We start from the raw sequence: 5,337 nt of genomic DNA on the forward strand, positions 1-5,337 counted from the left end.
ATCTTAAAATTGGCCTTAAGGTTTTATTTCTCATATACTGTTGATCATCTTACAGCACCTCCTTGCTGATTTTTTACAGCATCCTGTTCTTCTTTCATAGATACTCTAGCTTATCTATGAGGAAGTTTATTATAGTTTATGTGACATTCCCCTCTTCTCTCTGCCTCTGTTTACTCTGTATTTTGTTGTTATTGTTTGTTTGTTTTTTGCCACAGACAGAGCCCGTTGTTCATAGATCTCTGCCTGTCTTGTCCGTCTGTCCATCCATCCGTCCGTTCTCGTATGCATCTGTATATCTCTACGGAAGGGGAAAGGGGGTTTCTAATGTAAAAATCCAAAATATAGTTCTATGAACACCCGTGTACTAGTCAGTCCGAGTGTGGCTGTGAAGCCCCAAGCAAGCCTTGGCACACGGGGCCGGACCCTTGGTCTGGGGGGCCATGCCCAGACCCGGGCCTCTAGGAGACAGTGGGGTCCCTGGCTTTGGGGGGCTCAGAGCCCATCAGCAGGGAGATGGTGGGGTCGTCGGCGTGGTCGTCCTCCTGCGAGAAGCAGGAGCCCTCCCCCAGCTCTAAGAGCACCGGCAGACCGCTGCCCCGCACGTCCACGTAGCCCGGGTCCAGCAGGAGCTGCTTCCCTAAGTCAGGGCTGCTGCTCTCTGCCTCGCGAGGCCTGGGGGTCTCGCGGGCCAGGCTGCTGTCAAGGTCGGGCAGACTCCTGTCGGGCACTGTCACCGAGGGGCCGAACAGGTCCGGCAGGGCACTGGTGTCCACACTGAAGCCGTGGCCAGTCGGCTTGGTCTGCAGGTCGCCCAGGTTGGAGTCCATGGCGTCCAAGTGGTCCCTGAGCTCGGTCCCCTGGCTGGACTCAAACACGCAGAGAGGAGGAGGGGCAGGGGAAGAAGCGGGCGACCCCAGACATCTGTGGAGCGCGAGTCAAATTGTCCAGGCGGGCTACGCTGAGGCACTTCTGGGAGGGATGGGGGGTGGGGCCGAGGCGGGCAGGGGCGAGAGGGGGCACCCCCTCCCCCCCCTCCGCCCCCGCGTCCGTGAAGGGTGCGGCCGAGGCAGCCGACGCAGGCTCTTCCACAGGATGGAGTCAATGAGGGTGGTTGGGGACAGGGGCGTATCTACCATGGTGGATGGGTGCCCGGGACCAGCATCCTCTGCCCGGGGGCTCCGAGGTGGGCTGGGGGACTCCTCCTTGACTCGAACCAAGGGCCTACTGGACAGGGGCCTCTCGTCGTCTACGCTCCTGCCTGGAGAGGCCAAGGGGCTACTGGGGCAGCTCAGTGATGTCAGAGATGATGGGTCCCAAGTTGGCAACAGCATCTGGGGAACAGAGGCTGCGGCCGCTGTAGGCTAGGCCGGAGCCGAGTAGGGCCCCGGGCCGTGGATGTGCTCCAGGGAGTACTGGGCGTGGAATAGCTGTCGTACAGCATCAGGGGGATCCTTCTCTTCACCCCCAGGATCTGGTTCCACTGCACCAGCGAGATAAGGAACTCGATGAGCTTGTTGATGACTTTCTGCTGCCGGGTGTGCTTCTGCCGCAGGCCAGCCACCTTCCGCCACAGGGCCTTGTTCTCTTGCTTCACGGGCAGCAGTTTGGAATCCATGCTCTCCTGCTTCCCCTTCATCCGCTGCACGTCGATCAGCAGCTTGGTGACACTGTCCTGGGAAATCTTTATGTCCTTGCTCCTCAGAGTGGACACGCTGGTCACTTTCCTCTCGACAAGGGGCTGCTCCTGGCCGCGCAGGAAGCACAGGTGCTGGAACTCGGTGTCGTCCCCCTCTGGCTTGACCAGGCTGCCCTGCTCAATGCGTACCACCTTCCAGAAGCCACACATGTTGAGCTGCCCCACGAAGCTGGCTGTGCTGCTGTGCTTGGAGGACTTAGGTGGCACCTCCTTGGCAAACGGGCCCTGGTCGAGCACGTGGACGCTGCTGCTGCTCGGGCTCCAGAACGTCCGTGTCTTGGTTGCTCACGAAGATCCACAACTTGGTCAGGAAGACCTGGACGTTAATGGGCTCCACCGTGCCCAGGCCCGCGGGCAGATCCATCCCGGGCAAGGCGGGAGAGGCGGAGGGAGTGACCACGAGGACAGACCACGGGCCGGCCGCCACCGCGGGCCGCCTGGATGCGAACCGGGCCTGGGGCCTGCCGCCCACATGGCCGCCGCCATCTTGTGACGGGCGAGCTCCAGCCGGCGCCGCCCACCGGCCTCTTTTTAACTTTTTATTGTGATTTTTTGTTCATGTCCAAAGTCTCCCTCAAATACAGTATATGGTGGTCCTGACCTGAGCACTCCTATTTAAAAGCGAGACACCCACAAGCTGGTGGGCCACTCTGGAACCTAGGTGGGAACTAGCAGCCTTGAGTAATTGAGTGGGAATCCAGACTTTTAAATTTTTGAATCATGGGAATTCTCTGGCAGGACAGTGGTTAGGACTCTGTGCTTTCCTGCACGCAGAATGGCAAATTTTTTGAGTCACATTCAAACGTCAATATCTGTGGGTGTTTTTTCTTGAGGGAGTCAGTTGCCTCCTGGGGGGTGAGAGTGGATTGTCAGTCTTCTGGGAACCAAATGGGGAAAGGGGGCTGGTGGTTCACTGCTTGGGATATAGGTCTTCACTAAAGGCCCCTGTGTTCAGTATGGAGCCTCCTCTCTGCTCTCATTTGGGCTTGGTGTCCCCAAGGCCAGAATCTGTCTGGTTTGGCCTTTCCCCAGTCTTCTCCCAGCATGATGGGCTGGCCTGGGAGTTGCCTGGTTACCAACTGTGGGGGGAATTAACTGCAGGTATCTCAGCTTCTTCAAAAACTTTTAATCCATCCTCCCCTTGCACCTCTGCTTTCACAGGAAACTAGAGGTGTGAAACTCCTACATCTTCCTGAAGTTCTGCCTCAGGAATTGCTTCTTGTTGCCCACAGCTCCTGCTCTCACCCTTAGGTTTTGCTTTTTCAGATTGACAAGGTCAGTAATCACTCTTCTCTCAGCTCCACCAGCTTTCCAATTAAGATGTTGTCTTCTCCTGTCTGATATTGTCTCTTCCCCTGTTCTCTTTGTGCCTTTCTTATCCCATTTCAGGGAGGTTTGCGGCATGAGGTGAGAGGAACTTGAATGTCCAATTCTCAAGATTTAACCAAAAGAGCTTAAAATTACTTTCACGTTCAAAGAAATGAAGCACAAATTTGTCCTTGGATCCAGATATACCTTTGTTTGGGGATGGACTACTTCTGTAAACCTTTTGTTTAGCATTGGTGTTTTCATCAATTGATTCAAAAATATTTCCAAGTGTCCAGTATACTGCACAGACTGGACAAGACAGTGTTGGTTGCCAGCCTCACAGAGCTTTGATTCCAGTTTTGAGAAAGGAGACCCACAGATAAAGAAGAGAAGACAATATGTGTATATATATATATATATATATATATATATATATATATATATATTATAAACTGCAGTAAACATTATAATGAAAACAAATAAAAGGGATAAAGAATAATCCTATTGTCCTCCTCCTTTTCACATCCAAATAAGAATTGTTAGTATTGGCTTTTCCCATCCCCCACCTCCCACTCATTTTTCACAACCCACTCCAGTTGGGCTTCTGCCTCTTACTCTCCTAAATCCCCCAGTGACTTGGATGTAACTAAATACAATAAATTTCCAGACCTCCTCTTACTTGATTTCCCCAGCACCAGATAAGTGGACTTCCACTTTCTTGGGACACTTTCCTTGGCCTCCAAGACCCAACACTTTCTAATATCCACCTCTGTGATCACTCTTGACCTCCATTGCCTTCTTTACCCTGATGATCTTGGAGACGCAGCAGCAGTGAGTGGTGGCTTGAAGCAAGATCTTACTTCCCTGCCCAGCAATTGAACCAGGGTAGCCTGGATGAAAACCAGGAATCCTAGCCACTAGACCAGCAAGGCCTAGAGGCTAGAAGTAAATTTTCTCTGGCTCTTGCCTCCACTGAAAAATGCATTTCTCAAGGAGACAAAAACTGTAAAAACAGGTATGAAGTTTATTATTAGAGACACAGCACAACAAGTGGGAGAGCACACAGAGAAACAGTTTGTTTAGTTAAGACAGAAGCAAGGCAGGGATAACACACCTAGGGAGAAAGGGTGTGGGTGTCCTCCCTAATGAGGAGGAGTGCAGTAAAGAGGCAGTTAAATCATTTATACAGGGTGGCTCTTCCCAGTCTTTGTTTACCTTTGGCCAACTATCTGGTTTCTTTTTCCACACCTGACCTGTCCTAGGACCTTCCCCAACTTGCGTGCACAACTTTTTTCCAAGATGGATTCCAGCCCAGAGGCCTATGGGGGCCCTTGGCATCACCTATTCTGGGGTGGTGAGCCCTCCTTTTTGACCCCCAAGGAGCCTTTCTGCGCATGTGCAGTGTCTCCTTTGCCCCAAAGATGGGAAATATAGGACCTCTTGATCTTTCACTCAAACAGGGTTTAGCCCCTCTCTGTTCCTGCCATGACTGTTATCTTAAAGTGTCCTCAGGAGACAAAGCCTGGCTACTTACCCTGTTTCTGTTGTTATTCCTATTTCGAAGTTTCAGGAAATGCAAACAGGAGGCCAGTTGTAAATGCCTAGCCTGGAGCCCATCTATCTCCTGCCCCACTGACAATAAATATTGGAGCTGTCCAAAGCTTGAACCCCCTTCTCTTCTCATTTTGCTACCCTGGGAGAGTTCATCCTTAAGAACTGGAAATTAAAGACACAGACCTACTAGAGAATGGACTTGAGGATATGGGGAGGGGGAGGGGTGAGATGGGACAGGGTGAGAGAGTGTCATGGACATATATACACTACCAAATGTAAAATAGATAGCTAGTGGGAAGCAGCCACATAGCACAGGGAAATCAGCTCGGTGCTTTGTGACCACCTAGAGGGGTGGGATAGGGAGGGTGGGAGGGAGGGAGATGCAAGAGGGAAGAGATATGGGAACATATGTATATGTATAACTGATTCACTTTGTTATAAAGCAGAAACTAACACACCATTGTAAAGCAATTATACTTCAATAAAGATGTTTAAAAAAAAAAAAAAAGAACTGGAAATTTTAGGACTCACCTTCCTGTCTGGACTTCACCAATAATCCTGATGTTACTTTGCATACAGCCTTGACTCCTTTGCTCCTTCATCCTTTCCCAGCACTCTTGGCAAAGTCCTAACTCTGCCAACTCTGCCATTGCATGCACATGGCTGAACATATCTGGAGGGAAAGGAAAACACACATCATGCTGACTGGTCTCACTTTGAATTTTTGGTTAAATCTCAAGTAGACCTTGTGCTGGCTGACAATCATACTACATGTCCCT

At 51.3% G+C, this 5,337-nt stretch overlaps 1 pseudogene; it reads right to left on the minus strand.

The window, feature by feature from the left end:
- Positions 1-458: 458 nt before the first annotated feature.
- LOC133094543 (heat shock factor protein 1-like) lies at positions 459-2,060 on the minus strand (annotated as a pseudogene).
- Between the last annotated feature and the right edge of the window lie 3,277 nt (positions 2,061-5,337).

The sequence above is a fragment of the Eubalaena glacialis genome, chromosome 7, assembly GCF_028564815.1.
Source record: "Eubalaena glacialis isolate mEubGla1 chromosome 7, mEubGla1.1.hap2.+ XY, whole genome shotgun sequence".
Lineage (NCBI taxonomy): Eukaryota > Metazoa > Chordata > Mammalia > Artiodactyla > Balaenidae > Eubalaena > Eubalaena glacialis.